The 26,632-nt window shown below is 33.4% G+C and overlaps 1 pseudogene; it reads right to left on the minus strand.

Annotated features, from left to right (window-relative positions):
- Window positions 1-583: 583 nt before the first annotated feature.
- On the minus strand, window positions 584-1,650 carry LOC149546590 (stellacyanin pseudogene; annotated as a pseudogene).
- Between the last annotated feature and the right edge of the window lie 24,982 nt (window positions 1,651-26,632).

Here is a 26,632-nt window from a genome sequence, read left to right on the forward strand (position 1 = left end):
ACTAAATTTTACAATTAATTTATAATATCAATTCAATCTTATATTTAAAAAAAATTTCATTTAAATTATGCTAAAAAATATGAAATTTAGTTTAAACAAATAGATTAAAGTATAATAAAAGTATTAAATATTTATCTCTTATTTCAAAAAAATATATTCTAAAAATAAAAATTGAAATCTATTTTTAGATAAAATACAAACTTATATGATATAGGGAAAACAGTATCTTAAAATGAAAATCATTAATGGGGACATGACTAAAATTGGATTGATTTGGTAAGAAAAGCAATACCATTTCAGAATCCATATTTACTTCTTCAGGTGCGTCATCACGCATTCTTGTTATGACTCATGCGGTGGACTTCGTATGGATTCCGTTGATGTGGTGAAGAAACACGCAAACTCTATTTTTATTTAAACGTGTTGTGAAGGGATATGTATTTCAAATATTTGCGTTAACTACCAACAATTCCAATGTTGTTGTGTGTTTAAAAAATAATTATTTATTTAACGATTAGAGGTGAATGGCGGCGGACCAAGGTAGTTTATCGTGTACACAGAAATTATTTATGCGCAAGTTGTTTCAAAGATTCCAGTTTTCGTGGTTGCCGGTTGTTTCGCCCTTTTCAAAGAATAATGAATGTGGAAAGCAGTTTTTAGTTCCAAATAGCTTGGAATTAATTCACACCATTTGTACAAAAATACTTTTTTCATTTTATTCTATGGAAAAAGTGAACTACAGCGAGAAATCTTACATCTAATTTTTTCAATTAATCCAAAATATAAGAAAAGTAGATAAGTACAGAGTGGTGTTCCTACATTAGAATTTAAAATCTGGTGCATGTTCCTACATTAGAATTTAAAATCTGGTACAATAGGGAGTGAAAGAGTTCTAAAGAGGGAGTGAAAGAGTTTTAAAGAGTTTCGGGGTGGGGAGGAGAAGAAGAAAAAGAGAGGAGAATAAAAGAGAGAAAAGAAGGAGAAGAGGAAGGAGAAAGAAAAGCCGGAGGATGGAAGGATAAAAGAATGGAATGATGTGGAGGGAGGTAGGCACATTTCTCATCTGTAACATGTGTCCTACGCAGGTAGGCTGCTGCTGTGGCTGTGCAGTGTCACTTGAAGGAGGCGTGGATGTGCGAGTAAAATTACCGGCTGGAGCAGTTTGCATGCTGTTGTGTTTAGGGACATGAGTACCAAGGGAAATGGTGACTTCCAACTTCATTCCTACATTGCAGTGAGCCGGAACTCCACAAATGAAATACCTTGTCTCAGTGCTAGTAAGTGAAATCCTGTTATTACCCCCTCGAAACTCCTCTATTGGATTACTTGTGTCACACGATTCATATGCCCGCTTCTCAACCTCCAAGACGTTATGCCATTCACCTCGGTACTTGAACACTGTTTCAGTTGATTCAATAAACCTCTTGTTATTACTATTACTATTACTATTGGCAAGGAAAAATAGAAGAGTTAAAAGATAAATTTACCCAAGGTGTCGCCCATGTGGAATGTTTTGGTGGAAGCCCATTCCGTATAATCTACACCGAAGTCCCACCTCTGTTCGTCTCCAACAACATACTGGGTGCCCGTGGCCTTTGCAAATGCACACAAATACATACACAAAACTAATAACTTCACTAAAGACGCCATTCCTTCTAGTCCTCAATATGCCCGTTTTCTCCTATTCAAATTGAAAAACAAGAGTGGAGAGGGGTAGGCATTTATGGTCCACACCCTCTGTATTTATAGTCCTCAGCCTTCCTTTCCCACCCCCCTTTTTTTCCTTCCACTAGTTGTTAAATGTTATTTTTAGATTTTCAAAATAGAAACACACCAGGTTCCTATTAAAATTTTAAAAAATAATAGTGACAACCCTTTGTTTCTTCTAATTAAGATGCACTAATTAATTAAGACTCCAGCTTAAATTTATCTTTTCTCTTGGTTTCAACACCACTAGTCAGATTATTAATTTTTTATTATTGTTTCTATAATATAATATATAAATGGTATAAATTTAGCATTTCTCTTCTTTTCCACCACTCTTTGATTATACTACATTTTAGTTAGAGTGATTGTATTTTTAAATTTACAAATAGAAATACACCACCTTTATATTAAAGTATTAAAAAATTTAATGACAATTGTTTATTTATTTTTTAATGAGCATGGACTAATTCATTAAGACTCAAGCTTAAGTCTAGGTTCTCATACTAGTTGGATTATTATTATTACTATTTTTTTATTGTTTTCATAAAAAATTTATAGGTGCTATAAATTTATTAGTTCCATTCTTTATCACTCTACTACTATGCTTAGATTGTAACATTTTGTTATATACAAAGACAATGTTTTTCATATACTTTACAATGAGAATTATCCACTTAAAATAAAATAAAATATATACTTTACAATGAGAATCCTCTACTTAAAAAAAATATAATATATCAAAACTAAATTTAACATTTTTTGATCAATATTTTGAATTACATGAAAGTTCCAAGCATTGTCTAATTTAATTAGTTGAACGCAAAGATTACATATACAAAGAACCTTCCACTAAAATTATGGAATGCAAAAGTGGAAAAGAAAATAATTAAACAAGCTTTCTAAAGTTCCCTCAACTTCTTACATGTAGCCTTTTTGAATCCATACACTCTAGATGATCCTAGATACTTACACTAATAACATGCAATATGATTCTTTTTTATTGTCCTTCACAAATGGTTTTATCTTCTTCTTTTTTCATTAATTTTAATTTTAAAAAATCAACTCTCAATAATATTTCAAGAACTTAATTGAACAAGAGTTGAGATACAACTAGAGTCCTGCCTAATGCAAAAATAAAATAAAAATTAATAGCAAAAGAATGTGCTAATAACTTTGAGAAAATGTGTCCTGTAACAAGTTTTTTAATCAATTTTTTTTTTTTCATTCATAATCATATTAATGCATATCAATGATTTATTTTGGGCATCTATTTTCATGTAGGAAAATAAAATACATAATAAAAAATTTCATTTTTCATTCTTAGTGATTTACTATTGGCTATATGAGTAGTTGTATTAATGTAAACAAAAAATAAAATACATAAGGATTTTTTCAAGAAATGTTGAAATATTTCTTCGGGAATTTTTTACTAAGTGTAGAAATGTTTATTTTTGTTTTCTTTTGATGGGCAGTAGAAGAAACATTTTGAATATTTGAAAAGAAAAAAAAATAGTACTAGCAAAAATATGAGGGGCCAATTAGAAAAAAGAAATAGTAGTTAAACAATAAAAATAAAAATAAGATAACCATCAAACATTACAAGTGTAATTAATATTTCTAGATTGGAGGAAAACTAACAGAGGGAAATTACAAGTTGCAAAAGAAATATTTTGAATTTTTGAATAATTTAAAAAAAAAAAACCACTAGGAAATTAAGAGGAACCAATTAGGTAAAAGAAATAGTTGTCAAAAATTAAAAATTAAAATAAGATAATTGTGAAACATTACAAATATAATTTAATATTTCTATAATTGAGGGAAACTAATGGTAGAATATGAGGTGAAAACATAAGTCTCCCCCTATATAGGTGGGACTAATAATTTATTGATCTTTTTTAGTTATTCACACTATTTTTTGTAAGTACATCACATACACTAAAAGACCAATAGAAGAGGGAAAAAGTGACTAGGTACTACTTGAATAAATTTGAATCTCCCTCTATGTGTTGTGATTGTTCTTTCTATTAAGATTGAATCTTTATCTATGTGATATGAATTATAAAATTTGTGTTTTCCTTTTGATGTTGTATTTTTTTTCAATTTATTTGAAAGAATATTTATTTAATAATGTGAGTTGACCATTCTCATCTAGATGTAGAATTATTCTACATTTTATAATGGGAGTGAACCTTTTGATTTAATTGAAAGAATATTTACCATAATGTAATAATGTGAGTGGAACATTCTCCCCCTTCTCTTGTGTGCCTATTACAATTCACAATTTCTACTATAATCATATTTGATAGAAATATTTTATACTAATAGTAGATAGAAAGAAACATGTAGCTTTTAAATTACGCATGAGAACAAATAGAAATAGAGAGTTCTTAAGGACATTAGATGTTGCTTAACTAAATGCTTTTCTTTTGGATGCGGCTATCCTCCCTACAAATTGTACAATTGGAAAAAAATTAGTTTGACTTTGTTTTATCTTTAGTGCATTTTGTCTGGAGATTAGCTTGAAATAATCGATTTCCAAATCTTCTTGAGTTAGAGAGAAAGAGATAAATCTCATATCACTTTCAGTGATCAGACGCATAGACTATTTGCACTAGATGCCATGGCCCTCAATCCCATACCATGCATGTGTCTCTCATCCAATGTCATGTGTCAGAATGTTAGCCTGTGCCTATATTGAAGTCACTTTCAAATCCAATGCAATTTAATATTTATATCCTTATATACAATCTTTATGCTTAAATGTGTGTCTTTAATTTTTTATTTGAAGTGTCATTTATATTTTCTCAAATAATATATCTTAGATTGTGTAATATATAATATTATGTTATCTAAATTTTATATTATTTATATTTAATAGTGTATTATTAAGTTTAATTTTATATTACATTAAAAAATTATTTTAAAATTTTATTAAATTTTACTTTAATTTTGTAGTTGAATTTAATGAAATTCTAAATATGATATAGAAAAATTTAAAAAAAAAAAACGATTTTATCATAGATTTATTTTAAAAATTAAAAATTACTATTATATATCTTATAATTTTATATTTAGTAAATAGAGGTTTTATACTTAGAATCACATTAAGTGTGATTAATTCATTCACAAGAGACTTCTATCCCTCAAACACATTTTTTCACTATAATTAATTATAAAAATATAATTTATAAGATTTTTACAAAAATTAATAGTTAAAAATCCTTTGAAAGTTTCTCGTACGCCGTTGGAGGGCAAAAGAGTAAAAAGGGAGAATAAGTTTTGTTGAGCGGCTGAGATAATTACATGCGAATCTCTAAAACTGTATAGGTATTTTGCTTTCTAGTGAGAATTTATTGAGAATTTATTGGATTCAATTTCTTCATTTGAATAGTTTGCACATTTTTCTGTTTTCATGCATGATAATTTGAATTTTGTTTAGGAAAAATTTGGTAGATTTATTTTCAGATTTAATAATAAATTTTAGTCATAAAAAGATTCTAATATCTTATAGAATTTGAAAAATCAATATTTCAACTAAATATTTTAATACTAACATTTAATATGAAAAATATTTCAACTAAATAATCATAAACAACATTTTAATTGTTAATAACAACATTTATCAGGATTTAAATAAATACTTCAACTAAAAATCAATATACTAAAAAAGAATACATGACAATTATTTTATTATTTTTTAAATTTTATATTGCAAATAGAATGTAATTTAAAGATCCATATGGAATATAATTTTATTCACAAGCTTTTCACATTTAGAAATTAGAATGAAGAGTGTTTATTGTTTTTGTTTTTGTTTTTTACAAGTTTTTAAAATAAAATAAAAATAGAAATACAATTGTACGTAGGGAAGACAACGTTATCATTTCTAACTAGATACGAAAACAAGTGAAAGTTTATTCTTCTTCTTTTTATGACAATAGTAAGAATGGTGATGCCATTATATAGTTATGCTTCTAATTAATATAGTTATAATTAAACTAAGCATATTTGAATTGATAAGTAGGAGATAATTTCCATAGTAAGTCAAATTGTGATATTGCTATTAGGATTTAACTGTGTAATTTTTGAGTCAAACTCATTGACCCATGTTTCATGAGTAGTGATTCAACATGAATCCATCTCTCATGAGAATAAATGGAACACTTAGCACTCATTGGATCTAGGTGATGCTCACAGGGGTGAAGCACCGGGACTTCCCGGGAGGTCACTCATCAATTGTCAAATCTAAATCACTTTCAAATACTAATTTCTTAAAATGTTAGATTTTCTTGAACTTAAATCACTATTCTCATATTTTACATTTTTTAATAAATTAAAATTTATATAGAGTTAGTAGTGTAACAGGGAGCTTCATAGACAAAATATTAGAACTATTGTACTCACTCATGAAACATTAGTATCAAAAGTAATTGATTGTTAAGGAGAATACTTGTAGTCAAGGTTCATTGTTATTTAATTAAGATTTTCTTTTAAACATTAAAACATATTTTATTTCCACCCACATATAATTGTTTCTAAAGAAACTCATTGAGATGATATGCTATTCTTTTTAAAAATTTAAATATATTTATAAAAATAGATCACTAAATACTTTATTATAACCATCAAATATGTATACTACAATTCATAATTCTTAATAAAGTTGATAATCATTTTTAAAAAATTGCTTCACAATAACTATACCTTCCTTCCTTAACTTTTACAACAAATTAAAGCTTATTTTTTGAAAAATAATAATTGTTAACAAGAAATATCTTTCCAATTATAACTATCATCTTAATTATCACACTTCAAATTAAAAACAAACAAATATAATTTGACAACAATATAATTAAGTAAAGACATTCCTTTTACTATAATTGATTGAATTCAACCAAGAAAATTTCGAATTTATTACCCTCATGGTCCCCCATAAATGAAAATAGGGTTGATGAGACAAGAAGTAGAGAATCTTAGGGAAGAGCTCCAGAATAAAGATAGTGGAAACTCTAATGATATTGGACAAAGGAGTGATGAAGAACCCCTTGACCAGGAGGAAAAAGAATACCCTAAAGAACAGAGGCTGCTGATGAGGACTCTCAAATCTATGGAGATGAGAACCATGGATGCCAAGCTTGACTTTCCTACCTACAATGGGAAGATGGACCCAGATGTTGTAATGGATTGGATGGATGCCCTAACCAATTTATTTTACTGTGAAGATATCCTTGAGAACCAAAAGGTGAAGATTGTCAAATCTAGACTAAAAGGTGATGCACTCACATGGTGGAACTTCATCCAAGATGATAAGGTGAAGAATGAGAAGAATCCAGTCACTTCATGGAAGAAGATGATGGCTCTACTTAGAGAGAAATATGTCCCTGAGGAATATGAAGTTTAACTTCATAAGAAAAGAATGAGTTTGAGACAAAAGGAGATGGACATCCATACTTATACTAAAGAATTTTAGAAGTTGGTGATGAAATCCAAATTGGTTGAACTAGAAAGTGTAAAGCTTGCAAGGTATATACAAGGATTAAGGCTTGTCATCCAAAATAAACTAAGTTTGACAAGCCCTACCACTACAAATCAGTGCTATCAATTGGCACTTAAAGTTGAGGAGAAGTTTAGAAGAAGAAATGAATAGAGTGGTAGAAACAAAGGGAAGAATAACAAACCTCAAGGAGACTCTAACAAGGAGAATACCCAAGGAGAAAGTAGTTTAAGGAGAAAATTTAGAGGTAGGAGAGGTAATGGTAGAGATAGAAATGGTGGAAAGAACAATGGGTAGATCAAGTGCTATAACTGCAATCAGATGGGCCACTACATAAACAAGTGTCTTGAGAAGCAAAACAACTAAGGAGAAAGAAGGACCAATATTGTCCAGGGTAAATTTACAAAGTTGTGTCACCTTCCATGCTGACTAATCAGAATGACTAAATTTGAGTTTTTCTATCTAAAAATTAATTTTGTTCAAAGATATGATCTAGATAAATTCACTCTAGCTAAGTTATATATGGTATCCCACTTTTCCAATTACAAATGTCTATTAAATTAATGTTTTATACTACTTTGTATCCAATTACTTAAGAAACATAATTATTTCAAAAAAATGACATTTCAACAACTCTTACATTTTTTATGATATATTCTTAATAACTTATAAACATCATTTTATAGAGCCCAAAGTCAAGAATATTCTAATATAGAGTTTATAGCATTTTAATTAGATATAGCATATTATAATTAAAATATTCTACAAGCACATATTTTAACACTTAAAAAGATGTCAATTTTGAGAAAGAAAAAATAGTAAATCATATCATAAAAATTTAAAACTTATATGACATTCTAGAGGAGAGAGTCCTCTTCTAGAATGTATAATTTTTATTCTGGTTAGAATAGATTTGTTTTGAAAAATGTGGTGGGAGATAAAAACTATCAATTTCAGGTGAGTTGAACTTTGAATGATTATAAAAGTGAAAATATAAGTCTAAAGACAAATTTTATTTTTGAATGTTCTAGATATATATGCTATCAGTAACATAGTCTGAGATCAAAGGGAAATAAGTTTATTTCCATATAGGTTTGTGGTGGGAACTAGACCCCTAATTTTTAGTATTTTTTAGTAACTTAAAAAGTTTCTATAAAAATTATGAAATTATATCAATTCTTAATCAAAATAATTGTTAAAAATTATAATCTTAAGCTTGATCAATTTCACACATTTCATTAGTTTACTTCATTTTCAAATTCTAAATAATAATATCATTGAATGTGGATAGTTGTACTTTTGTTAGCCTTTTCCTTCACAAAAGGGTGACACATGTTTGTGCTTTGACCCTCAAACAAAATGATGATGATGGAGTCAGAAATTGTTTTGGTGAAGAAGGGGCTACTCTCATGATGAAGAGGACATTGATTCAAGCACCTATGCTAGTGGAACCTCCACAAAGGAAAACTCTCTTCATGACCAACTACAAAAGTCATGGAAAGGTACACAAAGTTATCATTGATTTTGGTTCTACTAAAAATCTTGTTTCTAAGGAAATGGTAGAAAAATTGAAACTTGAAAGGATGCCCCATCCAAACCCCACCATGTATCTTGGCTAACAAAAGGCCAAAAAACCCTAATCAATGAATAAGTTTGGTTAGATTTCTCAATCAAAGACTATATGGGTAGGGTTCTCTATTATATTGTGGACATGGACATATATCACCTTCTTCTAGGTCATCAATGGCACTATGACCTCAAAGAAAACAATTATGGGGTCACAAACAAATAAAAAATTGTGAAAGATGGTAGAAAATTCAATCTCCTTCCCAACCCTGACCATCACCAAGAGAAGCCAAAGGAACAACTAAATGTTATGGCAGGTGAACAGGAAATGTTACAAACCATTTAGGACTCTTAGATTGGGTATGCCCTAGTCCTCAAGCCAATGACATAACCAAACCATCAAGAAGTCCCAAAACAAATCAATAACCTACTTCAGAAATACAAAGGAATCCTTGCAGGAGTCACACTAGATAAATTGTTCCATGACTCCATAGGAAAATTTGTAGTTGTCTATCTTGATGACATATTGATCTTTAATAGCGGTAAGGAGGAACACTTGAAACATGTTGAACAAGTCATCAAGAGGTTGCATGACAAAAAATTGGAAATCAATCTTGAGAAATGCTCATTCCTCTAGAGAGAGTTGATATTCTTGGGTTTTGTCATCTCAAAGGATACATTGAAGATAGATCCTAAAAACATAGAGGTCATCATAAATTAGCCAACACATAAGACATCTAGAGAAGTTAGGAGCTTTCATGGATTGGCCACATTTTAGAGAAAATTCATTAAGAACTTCAGTCACATTTGCGCACCTCTCTTGGATACAATCAATGGAGGTAAGAAAACAAAGTTTCAATGGACCACTCAAGAAGATACATCATTTGAGTATTTGAAGGTAGAGTAGCACAATATCCTATCTTGGCACTACCTACCTTCAACAAGCTATTCATAGTAGAGACTAATGCTAGCAACCTTGCCAAAGGAATAGTTCTTAGTCAAGAGGGGAGACCGATTGCTTTCTTCTTAGAAAAACATAGTGATGACAAGAAATAGTATAGTACCTATGACCTAGAACTATATGCTATGGTTTAGACCCCAAAGAAATGAAGGAACTAATTTCTTCCTAAGCAGTTCATTGTTTATACAGACAACCATGCATTAAGCTTTCTCAATAGCCTGGACAAGTTGAGTTGTAGACATATGAAATGGGTAGAGAAACTTCAAGCTGTCACATTCTCCATCAAACACAAGAAAGGTACTGCATAAAAGGTAGCAGATGCCCTAAGTAGGAGAATCACCTTGGTAGAAGAAGTTCAAATGCAAAGTATGGGGACAAATGCCATTAAAAACTTGTATAAGGATGATATAGAGTTTGGAGAGATCCACAAGGTCTGTTCTAAATTATTAGATGCCTATGACACCACATATTCAAAGTACTTGTTGTAGAATGGCCTTCTATTCAGAGGAGGACAACTTTGTATTCCTAAGTTCTCCATGAGGGAAAACCTAATAAGAGAGAAGCACTATTGTACTTTAGGAGGACACTTTGGGATTGGTAAAACTTTGGAATTGGTAAGAAGAAACTATTTTTGGCCCAAACTATCTACTCATGTCAGGAAATTTGTTGAATGCTACACAATATATGAAAGAGGAAAAGGAGTAAGGATAAAGCAGGGACTTTATCAACCCCTGCCTATGCCAACAAAGCCATGGGGTAGTGTGAGTATGGACTTTGTCTTAGGACTTCCAAGGGCAAGAAAGGGATTTCATAACATTTTTTTCATTATTAATAGATTTAGAAAATAGGCTCACTTTGTTCCTTGTAAGAGCTCTAATGATACGTCTCATATTGCTAACTTGTTTTTTAAGGAAGTAGTCAGGATACATGAAGTGCTAACATCCATAATATAAGAAAAAGATGTTAAATTCTATGGTCATTTTTGGAGAACCTTATGGAAAAAGATAGACACAAACTTATCCTTTAGTTCTACCTACCATCCACAAATAGATGGGCAAACTAAAGTAGTGAACAAATCAGTAGGCGACCTTTTAAGGTACCTTACCAAATATGTAGAAAATTCCTATGAAATTTATTTTCCTCCTAAAATAGAAATTTCCCCTATTTTTAATATTTCTAATCTTACCATTTTCAAAGGTGATATAGGTACTAATGATGACATGCAAGATACTGATGAGATTCAGGTAGAACGGATCAAAGATCTACCACCTAGTCAACCACTTCCGACAGAAAAGATTTTGGTTTCAAGGGTTGCCAAGAAGACAAAGAAGAAGACCTATACTGACTATTTGTTCATATGGAAGGGTCTACTAGACATAGATACTACATGGATGAATGAAGAATACATTTCCAATCATGGCACATTTGTTGGACAACTATCCTCAAGTGAGACTTGAGTTTTTCAAGCAAGGGAGTATGGTGTACGAGCACCTAACCCTCCATTCACCATGGAATCTTAATTTTTAACTATTTATGAGTTCTAATAAAAGGAATTTAAGCCTAAGAGACATTTCTAATAAGGGAGTCATAATTATTCAATAATTTGAGCCTAATTGTAAGACCTAGTCCCAATTTGGTACTTTATAAACCATGCGTTTTGAGTATGTTGAAGAGGCATTTCTTAGATCTAGGATAGAAAAATAATTTATTTAAGTTTATAAAAATATTACAGGCCACTAAGGCACAAGGAAAAGGTCCTAGAAGGGTCATATTGCACACTTTGTTAAAATTACAAAAAGTTGCTAAATGCAACAAAAAGTTGCTTGACAACTTTTCCAAAAAGTTGTCAACATTTGTTAAAACACCCCCCAATGGTCACAACCATTGAATTTTGGTTGAGATGGTTTGTGAAGGACTTCAAATAGCCCTTTTAGGTGGGTGGAAGTCATACATTGTAATTTTTTTATTTCAAATCAAATAAAGAACCTATTTTTCCTTGTAAAGCACAACAAATTTTGAGTGTACGGACATGTACAGATTGGAACATGTGAGTAACCTTGTAACGCCCTGCCAAGAGATCCAAAAGAAATAACCTAAAGTTTGACTAAGTTTGATAGCATTTTTTTTTTAAAAAAGAAAGTATAACATACACATCAAACACAAAGTAGCAGAAGCAATAACATACATAACATATTGCATTCCTTAAAGATCCCATGATGTTGAATCACATTTAAAAACTAATCTAAAACTAAGTCCATCATTTAATACATCCATATGAAAGAATAATAAAAAGTCTAATGTTTGTAAAATATACAATTGTTCCGAATGCCTCTTGGAAAATTAATTCGGAATGCTCATTCATCCACTGTACATGTCACAGGGTATGAAAGGCTTAAAAGAATGTACATAAGCAAGATAAATATACATCATCCTCTTCGGATCCATGATACATGTGCAATAAAATAAATGAAACCATCCATCATTCATAATAAATCCATACATCAAGAGATATACATCCATCATAAAATGATACTACATCAAACATATAATATAACCATCTATCATAATGATCCAAGAACAGAATGAAGGTATATGCCAACAGGAATACTCCAGCCACGGTGTCTCGAACGGATCTCAATGGTAAGAGTAAAAAGCACTACCACCCGATCACGTGGAACCTAAATGGTCCACTCCCACCGCGCTGAGGAGATAGTCTCAAGTCCCAATATGATAAAAAAACATGTAACATAAATACTCTCTAAGCCAGGAAATCCTATAAGTATTCTAACTCAAAGGTTCCTAAAATAGATCGACATCTAAACCCAGAGGCACCACAAAGACATGTAGGTATCTACTATGTAAGCGAGAAAGTGTCATTGCACAAATCACGTTTCGAGTTACCCGAGCAATCCCTTAGGACTCCCCGGTCCCTAGTGATCCCTGCGGCCACTAGTATCCTCTCGCACTGACAAGGCATACTATGGAATGCAAGGTCATAACCAAGCGCTCTCTCTACTCCCATCCTATTCTGTAATAGCACTCATGGCATGGGCGAGAACATACAATTATTTCTTATTAGGTTCATTTAAGTTAGTATTAAGTGTAAAGTTATCACTTATTAAACAACTTACAATGGGTTACCCCCAAGACCACTTAGGGTCCTTGGCCCCCATTGTAAGCCACTTCCCCACACTGCATAAAGATAACCTACCCTAAGCTCATGAAATCAAAAATCACATAATCATAGCAAAATCACCTCAGTCCTATACAAGTGACTGGAAAACATCATAAAGATAATCATAGTAATCACATCAGTTCTCTACAAGCAACTGGAAAGCAACAAGATAAATCAAAGTATTCATCGATTCTCAAGAAGCAACCGACAATAATCCAACAATACTGATCAATGACTCATAATGGTTATTCAGGTATCTCATAGCATACATTCCGCTATTTCATCAAGACACTGAAATATAATACTCAACAAAACAAATATACTCATCATAAACAAACCATCACATACATGGTTGAACAATAATGATCAAGATCGAGTCAACATGATACCAAACTCACAAAACCCCAAGCCTCTGGTAGACGTCCTATAATTGGTCAACACTCTAGTCAACCCCAAAATCCCAAAATAACATAGAGTATAAGGAAAATCAAGGTACAAGCACATGTTTTCAATTTTAAGTTGAATGTGGTGTTTCAGTTTCCATTTTCGAGTTTACTAACAAGTGATAGAATACTTTCATCGTTTTCCTTAGTAATTTCCAATATTAACTTAAGTATAAACGACTATTTACCCCATGATCAATTTTCTAAAATAAATATTATTATTATGCTTTTCAAGTTTACTATTATTTATTTATCATTATTATTTTCATTTAAAAAAATAATAATTAATATTTATTAATTAAATTTAAATAACAACTATATTAAAATCGTTTAAACAAAACTAAAAAGAATGATTTTTTTTTTTGTTATTATTATTATAACATATTTATTTATTTATATATACATATACATATACATACATATATAAATATAAATAAATAAATAAATAAATAAATATATATATAGTTTTATATAAGTTGTTTATATATATATATATATATATAAACAAAACCATTCCCCTTTATTTTATTTTTTTTACAAACTAACCGCAACAATAAAAAAAAATGTAAATCGCGTTCTTTTTATATAAAAATGTGGCCCTTTTTAATGCCTACAGCCCTTTGCGATGCAGGGACTGCTGTCGCAGTTGCCTGCCGCAGCAGTGTCACGCAGGACGTGACAAGGGTAGGGGTGGTTTAATCCGCCCCTCCCCATATTATAATTTAAAAAAAAATGATTCATTTAAATTTTTTTTTTTGCAAAACTAAAAAAAATTTCTTCCAATAATTTAAAAAAAAGGATGAATTGGGTTTTAATTAAATAAATTTTAAATGAATATATATATATATATATATATATATATATATATATATATATATATATATATATATATATATATATTGTCAGAATTCAGAATTGAATCTGAAAGACAAATACTTGGCACCCAATTTTTATTTTCTTATCAATATTTTTAAGAAGATTTTCCAATAAGAATTCTACCCTTTCCAATAAGTTTTCACCATTTACAATCTATTGAGGAGAAATTATATTGAACCATCAAAACATTACATGTATAGAATAATTCTCCAATATCCAGAATTCACAAGCATGATATATATTCTTTACCAGAATTTATCTAGACAATCATTTAGCAAACACGAAAAAGACAGGAATTAAAAGAACGTATTTGAATTATGCAAATCTTCACAAGTGTCTACTTGGACACTGATGCTAATCTGCTACGCTCCAGAAATCTGTTGAAAATAATTCCCCTTTCAAAACTTTCTCCTTCTCTGAAATTCTTCCTTCTTCTTCTCCAAAATTTCCAGCAACCTTCAAAAATGAACCCCCCAATTTTGATAAAGGAGTTCTCTCCCTAAAATCGAGGCACTAATTGTGCATTCCCCCCAGAGAACTCTTTGCTCACACCTTTTTAACTCTTTATTAACTTTCATTTATCTTTCTTTTATCTTTTCCATGCACATACAATAATCCATTAAATTAATTAATTTAATCTTTACTTGATCTCTTTTAAATTGATTTATTTAATTTAATCTCATGCACGTATTATGCAATCATAAAACTTTTAATAATTTAATTTTCTTTTCCCACTTCTAAATTTATTTTTGAACAATAATTTTGATAACTATCTATTAATTTTAATAATAATATTATTTAGCATTTATTTAAAAATGCACTCCAAATATGTATATATATTATTATTAAATTAATTAAATATTATCATGTTCAAATTTAAACCTATAGATTTATTCTCAAATTTAATTCTTTTTATAGGACTCTTTTATATAATTAATTTCTCAATTAATTAAATAAAATATTAACATAACAAATAATTTTCCATTAAATTAATTTATTAATTAAATATTTTTTTAATTAGACTTAATGAACAAAATAATCACCAAAACTCATAAAATAAAAATACGAAAACCCATCATAGTTAAACACATACAAAATTCAACTAAGGTTTAAAATCATGAATTAACGTCATCTGATGCATTCGAAAGGTAAACGACTCAGATACTTGTCCTAATTGTTAAATAGGATGAATGGCTCAAAGGTTTAGGATTTGGACTTAAGAATTTATCTCCCCTCTCTTACCATTGAGATAATGCGATAGGGTACGCTCATCTTGGCAATTCAGGGAAGTCGATACCTGGTACCTGCAACCTACATAAAATCTACGCATGTACATACACAATATATACTAAGCTAAACAGGCAATGGTAGGAAGTGGTGCATCGTGTAGATCCCGACTAGCAGGTGACTACGACTCCCTTCCTTAACCATATCATAAACATCATACATAAAGAAAACAAACACGCACACCATACACATGCAGTATGGGGTAAGTATCCATTAGAAAAGACATAGGATAATCCATCTAACTAAACATCATCAATAATCTAACAGCATTGTAATAATCATCATGCACACATGAAGTATAGAGTACCAAGTAATCTCGTCATATATCAACTAAGTCTGAAATAATATCTAATAATCTCAAGATAATGCTACTAATTATCAAACATAAAACTTGGCCTAAAAGAGTTTGGTAATGATATCAGAAATGTAACTAGAAAAATGTAGACTAGGGGCAGGCACTACATCCACCCCCCCTAGACTTAGGCTTACTCCTGGAAGCCTACAAACAAATAGGGATATAAATCCCGTAATCTAGATGCATCCTCCCATGTAGCTAAAGAGTCATCAGTAGGGTCCCATTGGACCCTTACCTACTCTATGGTTTGACCCCTAAGGATCAACTCTCGCTGATCCAGAATAAGAATTGGCTCCAAAGCCAGCTACCCGTCCTCTACCTGCAATGCATTCCAATCAAGAATATGTACAACATCAGGGATATACTGTCTAAGTACTGAAACATGGAAAACATTGTGAATGTGAGCAAGGTTGGGCGATAAAGCAAGACAATAGGCAATTGGACCAATCCTCTCAAGAATATTGAATGGTCCCACAAAGCGAGGTGTTAGCTTCAAGCCCTTTCCATAACGGATTGGACTCTTCCGTGGATGTACTCTTAAGAAAACTTTCTCTCCCACAAAAAATTTCTTATCTGTCCTATGTGCATCAGCATACTTTTTCTGCCTATCCTGTGCCGTTGTCAAGTGCTCTCGGATACGCTCAACCAGTTGCTCCATGTCACGAAGCATCTCAGGACCCAATAGGATGCGATCCTCAAGAATGTTCCAACTCAAAGGTGTATGACAAGGACGTCCATATAAGGCTTGGAAAGGTGCCATGCCAATAGAACTGTGATAGCCATTGTTGTAAGCAAACTCCACTAGGTAGAGATAGTCCTCCCAATGAGTCTGCCTATCCATCACGTACATCCTCAACATATCTTTGAGAACTTGATTCACTCTCTTTGTCTGTCCATCTATCTCTAGGTGATATGGTGAACTGAAATTCAATTGCGCTCCAAGATCATGCTGTAGTGATGTCCAAAATGCGAAAGTGAAAACATGATCCCTATCCGAAATGATCTTTCGAGGAATACCATGTAGTCTCACAATGTCGCGCATGAAGACATTAGCTACATAAGCTGTAGTGTAGGAAGACCTGATTGGTGAAAAATGTGCCACCTTAGTCAACCGATCAACGGTGACCATGATAGCATCATGACGACGAGGAGTCATACATAATCCTACTATGAAGTCCATAGAGATGATGTCCCACTTCCATGAAGGAATGAGATTCGGTTGGAAAAGTCTTGCCAGATGCTGGTGTTCTGCCTTGACTCTCTAACACTCAAGACATCTAGCCTCAAAATTAGCAATGTCGCGCTTCATCCTGGACCAATAGAATAAATGTCGCAAGTCTGCATGCATCTTCTTGACACCTGGATGTGCCGAGTAAGGTGCACGATGGGCCTATGATAGGATCAATATGTGAAGCTCATCTAGTAGTGGCACATAGATCCTTCCTGAATGTCTCAAAAGGCCATCTAACTCTAGGACATAGCCTGAAAACTTACCCTCCAAAGGTCTCCCTGAATCAATCTCACTGCACACCTCCAGATACCACGAATCGGTGGGGAGTGCCTGAAGTATCTGACACCTCAAATCAACACTAAGAGTCATAGATGATATCACATGTTTCCTGCAACTCGAAGCATTAGCTACTACATTCTCCTTCCCTTGGATATACTTCACCTCAAAGTCATACTCACATAAAAATTCCATCCAACGCCTCTGCCTAGCATTCAGATTAGGCTGCGTGAATATGTATTGAAGGCTACAATGATCGCTATGTAGTTCAAATCTATGTCCCAACAAGAAGTGTCTCCATCTCACTAAGGCATGAACTACTGCTGCTAACTCAAGGTCATGTGTAGGATAATTCAACTCATGATCCTTGAGTTTGTGTGATTCATAAGCAATCACTCAACCATTCTGCATCAGAACTGCTCCAATCCCCTCAAGGGAAGCATCTGTACACACCATGAAATCACCTTTTGGATCAAGTACTGCTAAGATCGGTGCACTGGTCAAAAGCTCTTTGAGCTTTTGAAATGTTTCTTCACATTTTTCTGTCCATAGAAACTTCTTTCCTTTCCTCTAAAGGGAGGTAATAGGATGTGCTATTCTGGAGAAGTTTTGGACAAATCTGCGATAATAACCAGCTAGACCCATGGAACTACGAATCTCCGACACAATAGTGGGTGCAGGCCAATCTACTATTGCCTAGATCTTTGCAAGGTCTATAGAGATACCTTCACCTGAAATAACGTGTCCTAAATACTGTATCTCTGATTGAAAGAAATCACACTTTGCCGCATTGGCATAAAGTTGATTATCTCTCAAGCACTGTAAAACCAAACTCAAATGTTCCTCATGTTCCTTTTGGGACTTAGAATATATCAGTATATCATCGAGGAACACAAGGAAAAATTTATCAAGATAGGAACGAAACACCCCATTCATTAAGCACATGAAAATTGATGGAGCGTTCGTCAGCCCAAAGGGTACCACTGTGAACTCATAATGCCCATAGCGAGTTCAGAAGGTGGTCTTATGAATATCAGCCTCCTTGATGCGAAGTTGATGGTATCCTAACTTAAGATCAATCTTGGAGAACACTGTGGCTCCCTTGATCTGATCAAATAAATCATCAATCCTTGGTAAAGGATACCTATTCTTTATTGTCACCTTGTTCAACTGTCTGTAATCAATGCAAAGGCGCAAAGAACCATCCTTCTTCTTCACGAAGAGCACTGGAGCTCCCCATGGTGATACACTAGGTCAAATACTACCCTTGGCCAAAAGTTCCTCTAACTACAACCGCAACTCACTTAACTCCTGAGTGGTCATATGATAAGGAGCTCTAGAGATAGGCTCCACTCCTGGAGTGAGCTCAATGCTAAAATCAATGTCTCTCTTTAGAGGCATGCCTGGAATCTCACTTGGAAAGACATCTGCATACTCCTATAAAATAGGGTGATCTAGGGTCTTCCTTGTAGAGTCTTCTTCATCTAGCTCATTTACCGTAATGAAAAATACCTAACATCCCTTACAAAAGCTCCGCTTTAATTGCATAGTAGAGATCATCCGTAGAGATATAGGTCTCAGTATCCCCACAATCTCGACATCCTTCCCTTGGTCATCCTGACACATAATGGTCTTCTTTCTGCAGTTTATACTAGCCCTATGAGAGCCAAGCCAATCCATACCTAAGACCACATCGTAGGAGCCAAGAGGAATAACTCGAAGGTCAACTAAAGTCTCAAACTCTCCTATGCTAAGTCCACACTTATGAACTATAGAATCTATGGAAACTTTAGCGCCTGAGGCTAGTTCTACTTACCAACCATGATCTTGCTTAACCGACTCCAGCTTGCACTTAACAACTAGAGATGGAGAAATAAAAGAATCTATAGCACATGAATCAAAAAATACAGAGAGAGGTGTACCTTAGATAGCTCCTGTAGTCTCAACTACTGTCCCCTGATGGTCTGCCTGATGGTGATCCACCGTTGCAAATACTCTATGAGATCTACCTACATCTTTGATTGCAGGCTCAGATGCTGCTAGCCTAGGTCCTAAATACTGAGATGCTTGCTATGGACAGTGCGTTGCAATGTGACCAACCTGTCCACATGAATAACATTCGGTGCCCCTACTAGATCCTCTCCCAATAGGTGGTGCATTCGATCGTTGGTGGCTATCCCTGCTAGCAAAAGACTGGCTGCTTTGTGCAGGCTGAGCCTGCTGATTTCATTTATTGCGTTGAGCATTGCGATTGTTCCTAGAGTTGGAACCACCGCCATCACTTTGTGCCTAACGGTAAGATCCCTTCTGCTGCTCAGGTTGCTGCTGAGACTGATTCCCCTTAGGGAAGGGAGGCTTTCTATTTCCACTAGAATTGTGGTTGCCCTTAGATCCTGCTGTAGTAGGCACTCCCACTACCCCCCTGTCCAAGGTTGACACTCTGCTCTACAAGGATAGCTCGATGTACCGCATCCTTGAGGGTTTTAGGCTCAAATACCTTAACACCCCCAACAAAATAGTTGTTCAAGCCTCGAATGAAATGTTGTGCCAACTGTGCTAGGTTGTCACTGAATCTCGAAAAGGGCATGAGCTCATAGAACTTGCGCTCATACTCTACAACGGTCATAGTGTACTATCTAAGGTTATGGAACTCATCTACTCTATGCTACTTCCATTCCTCTTGTAGGAATCGCTCATGAAAGCTCTCCAAGAAAATCTCCCAAGTGACACTACCCATGTTAATGCCCAACTTCTTTTCCTTAATAGTCCACCAAGTGGCCCCAAATAACTCCAGGTTGGTAATGGCAAACCTCACTTTGACATTACTGTAAAAGTCCTGCATAGCAAAAATCCTATCAAGGGCAATAAGCCACTGCTCAACTACATAACTAGAACCTTGCCCATTAAAGGGCTTGATCTTGGACCTCTGAAGGTCCTTCATCTGAGAAGATACAATGGATCTATGTCAATCCCTCTGAGGACTCCTAGACCTATGTCTATGCTCATGTCCTGCCTGGTGTACTCTATCCTTCTCATGAACAGGAGGTAGGCGATCAATGATGGTTCACATCATTTGCCTTAGATAAACCTCTTCAGAGTCAGCATGTTCCTCTTTGTGGTTCTCTTCCTGATGTTCACTGACATGCTCTTCCCTATTCTCTTCCTAAATGGGGCTCTCGTGGATAGACTCATGAACACTAATATCTCTTCCTCGTCCACGGCCTCTGCCACGGCCAAGGCTACAACCTCTAATGGAAGATCTCATCCCAGATACCATCCTACAATAATATCCAAGATACAGAACACTATAACAACCATAAAGCATAAAATTGTAAATCGTATATATAAAAGACACACATTTTTCAAACAGTAAAAGTGTCATTTTCAGTTTTAAAGTCTTAGTGTTGAAGTGTGAAAAATATGCAACTAATAGTTCACATCATGTTTCAGTTCAACTAGTTTCAAGTTTTAGTTTGAAAGAGACCCACATAATAGTTTAAGGTTTTCATTCTTGTTCAACTAGTTAACACTAGTGACGTTCCAATATACCCAGAGCTCCCAATGTAGAAACTCGGGCTCTGATACTAGATGTAACACCCCACCAAGGGATCCAAAAGAAATAACCTAAATTTTGACTAAGTTTGATAGCATTTTTTTTTTATAAAGAAAGTATAACATACACATCAAACACAAAATAGCAGAAGCAATAACATACATAACAGATTGCATTCCTTAAAGATCCCATGACTTTGAATCACATTTAAAAACTAATCTAAGACTAACTCCATCATTTAATACATCCATATGAAAGAATAATAAAAAGTCCAATGTTTGTAAAATATACAATTGTTCCGAATGCCTCTTGGAAAATTAATTCGGAATGCTCATTCATCCACTGTACATGTCATAGGGTATGAAAGGCTTAAAAGAATGTACATAAGCAAGATAAATATACATCATCCTCTTCGGATCCATGATACATGTGCAATAAAATAAATGAAACCATCCATCATTCATAATAAATCCATACATCAAGAGATATACATCCATCATAAAATGATACTACATAAAACATATAATATAACCATCTATCATAATGATCCAAGAACATAATGAAGGTATATGCCAACAGGAATACTCCAGCCACGGTGTCTCGAACGGATCTCAATGGTAAGAGTAAAAAGCACTACCACTCGACCACGTGGAACCTAAATGGTCCACTCCCACCGCGTTGAGGAGATAGTCTCAAGTCCCAATAGGATTAAAAAACATGTAACATAAATACTCTCTAAGCCAGGAAATCCTATAAGTATTCTAACTCAAAGGTTCCTAAAATAGATCGACATCTAAACCCAGAGGCACCACAAAGATATATATTCTACTAAATATTGGTTGAGCTCTATTCACACTTGAGTAAACCTTGATCTTTAGTGGAAGAAACATTTCCTAAATAAGAAATGCCACATCATACAAATACAAAAAATGCAGAAAAGAACCAATTAGAATAAAGTTGAAAAGTTGAGTAGTCATTCGTTATAAAGCAATTACATTTTAGCAATAATCATTAGTTTTTCATCTGTTATAAAAATGAAATGTCTATGGTGTTGATCCATACATCTAGCATCCTTTTAATTCCCATTACAAGTTGATCAAACATACATCTCATTCATAATGATTACATTATCCATTTATCAACTTACATCAATAACACATCACTGTATTGATCATCAAGATGAAGATACAAGACCATGAGCTAGGTTACTCAATCTTGACATGTGTCCTTTAATGTATCTAGTCTCCAAATCCTTCTGACATCATCCATCTACTCTCTCAGATGGGAGTGTAGCCCAAGCACTTTTACCTCGCCAACTAGAGAGTGTTTACTCCTCCAAGATTCTTCCAAGAATTCCTTGAAAATGCCATGAGAAGCCTATCTTCTTGAAACAAGATGGATCAAATGGATCTAGTGAAGCCATGGAACATACTACATACAAACATGTGCCTAGTAGCCTAATCATGGAATTTGGCAAGGAAAAGAAAAGAACACTACACATCTACTCATATGCAGTTAAAGAAAAAATGTAACACATCTGTACACATGTACATTTCTTTTAATTAAACCATATATGATCATATGCAAGATAAAAATAAATATAGTCATACAAATATGCTTCATGTCAAAGATGAGGTACTTAAATGCAATAAATAAATGACTTGGCCAAGCATGAAATTCGTCAACATTACTGAGATAGGCACAAAATGTAATGAATCCTATCATCAGAATCTAACAAGTTGAGAGAAGCCAAAACACAATGCATCCATCCCCACCCTCCCAAATGTCGCATTACACCCTATTAGAAGTGTGCCTAGTAAGAGGAAATAACTTACAATGAAGTAAGCACCCCGTTAAAGGATTTACAACAATCTATTAGGACTACTCTATAAGAGATTTAACTGATTCACCTATTAGAATGTTTCAGAAATGATCCTTCACTTAGCACTCTATTCCTTGATGTTAGATCACCTCTATATTGATGTGTACTTGATCCATTTTGATAAGAACTCTATTATCTTTTGATTCCTTTCCTCTATTCTACTTAAACTGATTTAGCAATGCAACTCAAAAAATAAAACCTTAATAACCATGAATGCTCTTGTTTGTGCATGCAAACTCTCTTCAATTCTCCTTAAGTAATGTTAGAAAGTCTAGGGTTTGTCCTCCTTAAGAAGACCTAGGTGACTTAGGGTTAGGTATGAATCAATGATTGTGATTCACCCATCTAGCCACTTAATCCTTCTCTTTTTTTGATTGGATGTATGCAATGCATAGGGATTCACAATTAAGATTCATCCTTATCAACAAAAGATTATAAAACAATCCAGCCCAAAAATGGTTTACATAGAAGTTTCTGCCATTACAAACAACTATGTCAAAAAAGTGTAACTTGGCACTTGATGTCCATGATTCTTGGCATGAACTATAACTTTAATGCTTTAACTCAACCTTTGAATTACTTGATATCCACTAATCACTCGGTATTTGAACATCTCAACACATACTATTTGCTCAGCACTTGAGTGACTTGGCACTTACTAGTTACTTGACTCATACTAAATATTTTTCACTTGTCATGTATTACTTGTTTGGCATGAACTAAGTAAATGACTTAAGTATATTGTCACTCATATGTCAAAACTAATATGAGATTAACAATCTTCCCCTTTGATATGAGTGGAAAAATACGTGGTCATGCATGAATAACATTGACCCTTTTGAGCATAACTTAGACAATATCGACTTACATACTAAACTTCAAAATTTTATGAAAAAATTATGACTCATGTATTTGGTACACTCTATTTTGTATGCTTCTCAGCCTTAATCTTCATGTGTCTCAGTGCCTTCCTCTTGTGTAACTATCCATTGTCAACTATGGTGACCTTGGTAACTTTCTGTTTCTCATCTTTGTCCTCATCTACCTCAATAGGTACCTACACTATTGCCTTGGGTGCTATCAAACTATATAGTGATTTCCAAATTTGAGTGGTCTTTTGTACAACATCCTCAATTTCATGCTATATTATGCTGAATGCCCTGTATTTTGGTGCAAATTTCCCTGCATGTTTCTTTAGTGCCTTAAACATTGTTACCCTATCCAATTCTGGCATTACTTGTACAAGTGTAGTCTCTCTGATTTTTATTTCTATATTGAGACTATATTGCCACTTCTGCTCAACTCTATTAGATAATTCCTTTGGTAGAGAGTTGGCAATCTAAATTGGAGTCTGTTTGAATGTTGCCATCATGGCATATATTGACTCCTCTACTTGGTTCATCTCAACTTTTCCAAGTTTTCCAAACTCAATATGTGAAAGACTAGATAAATCAACATTATTTCTTATATCCTCACATATATTGTCTAAATTAGAAGAAAGATGGTGACTTACCACTTTGAATTGGCTATTGTCATCAGATTTATTCTTCTCTTCATCAAATTCAAATGGAGCTATGTACTTTCTCCTTGATCTCTTCTCAGTATCCTCTACTTTCCTAGCTAATCTATATCTCTTCTCTTATGGTTTATCTATTTCTTGAGCCTTTTTGGTAGTATCCCTTGTGCTTTCTCTAGTAGAGGAAACTGTAGGCTTAGGTTTTGTAACCTTCCTTGGTTTTTTCACAGCCGGGGTTTTAGCTTTCCTCTTCTTTTTCTTAGGTGCTTCATTGGATTCTTCTCCCTTTGCACCCTCTTCAATTTCTACTTCTTTTCTTGATCTTCTCCTTGACCTTGAGTTAAGGCCAGTGGTGCTTGAGCAGGTATATCTTCTTCTTCTTAATCATCATCTTCTCCTTCACCAAATTTCTCTTTAAGTTTCTTCACAATCTTGTTCTTCTTTCTTATGACTGTGGTAGTCTTCAAATCCATCATTATCTTGGATTTTTCTACATCATAGTTTGCAATGGTAGTAGCTTTAGCATCTACATCTTATGCAAGTAATGTTGTGATTGTTGCAGAGGCCTCATTCACATTGATTTCATAGCCCAGTGGCCTTAGCCAACTTACCCTTGGAACTATAGCTTGAACATATGTAAAATCAGTGTCAACTAGAAAAAAAACATCATTGCATTTTTTTTCAACTAGTGAAATTGGTATCCTTAGTCTTTCCTTCATTAACTACTTAAAATTTTCAAAGTAAGTAGTCATAACTAACTCAAAGTTGTCTCTAAGCTGCTCAATAAATTCACCTATCTACGCTGCAATAGATCTATTATTTTCCATGCAACTTTACAAAATGTGGGAAATGTATTCTTTATTTAAAAGAATATACATACAAGAATTGAACCAAATTTACATTGTGCACTTTTGGTCTTCCTTATTGCTCGCAAATTTTCTGATAATTGTTGCATCTACAACTTGACAAGGTCATATGTATGATCCTTCTTAACTATCTTATATCCCATGTCAATAGAAATACATGGAACACTTTTGAGCCTATTGGATTGATAAAATTTATGTGCTATAATCCTCACTGCAAAAGTAATTAGGGGATCTAATATAATCAATTGTCATCCATCATTTGTTCCACACAACCCATGTATTCTTCTAGAAGACCTCCTTAGATTCACTCCTCATGGTTTTAGTTTAGTCAAGTGTTGGATATCCTGTTACTCTTTGTATAATTTTCTTTGTCATATTTACCTATCCATTAGCCAACCATATAGAATTATCATAAATTCTACTTAAAACTATGTTTATCCATTCAGTCTTGAAGATATTGGGAAAATCTAGGGCATGGGTTAACTCTTTCCTCTCTACAATTTTGAATTCTTCTTTCAACTCTTCATTTTCACAAAATTTTCCATAGGTTTCCCTAATCTCCATGTCACCTATGCTACCCAGCTTGCATGTGTAGCAATAACTTATGTCTTGAATCATCAAAACTTGAGGTGGTATCATTGACAACACACCAGATGGATCTTGCTTGTAAGAAATATTAGGAATGGCTCTAAAGTTTGGTTACCTAATCTCATTTCTTACCAATTGCACATTTTGAACTTCTTTACCCTCTTTAACCTTAGGAGCTAAAGAACTAGATGCCATTATGTAAACTAGGGTTTGTGAAAATTCAAACTACGTAGCTTGGCACATGATAAATACCTTTGAAAATTTGTTGTGATGGTGGCAAATGACTTTTGAATCCTACTTGCAAATTCTAGTAATAATTTCTTCAATTTTCCTTTTTCTCTTCATGCTCTCCTTCAAATTTGAATGATGTCAAATGAGTAGAAATTGATCATATAGACCTTAAAGCCTCTCATTTAATACTTAGTGCTTACACAGCTATAAGCTCAGCTTCAATAGAGATTTTAACTCACTCAGCTTCCATGAAGTTTCCTTTTTCCACTTGGCAACAATTACAAGCTTGGTCAACACTATCACTTTTGATATCCTAGCATCAACTAACATTTCACTTGGTAACCATAGTGAAACTTTTCATTCTTGGGAGTAACATGAAAAGTAACAAAACTTAAAGATTTCTTCTAAATTTAGAACTAATTCATTGGAACTGATGTATAGTAAATCTTTTAAATATCAATCACACACATACCTCTTGATTGCTTAATTAGAGGTGGTGTGATCACCTGACCCATTCGGTGAAGTGATCCCATCTGAACTTGATGTGCTATAATCTTCCTTTCTCTTCCATGTCTTTTTCATCTCATCTTTGACATTATCAACATCTTCCTTTCCTTTTCCTTTG

Source organism: Cupressus sempervirens, chromosome 7, assembly GCF_028749045.1.
Source record: "Cupressus sempervirens isolate cs-2001-9-10 chromosome 7, ASM2874904v1, whole genome shotgun sequence".
NCBI lineage: Eukaryota > Viridiplantae > Streptophyta > Pinopsida > Cupressales > Cupressaceae > Cupressus > Cupressus sempervirens.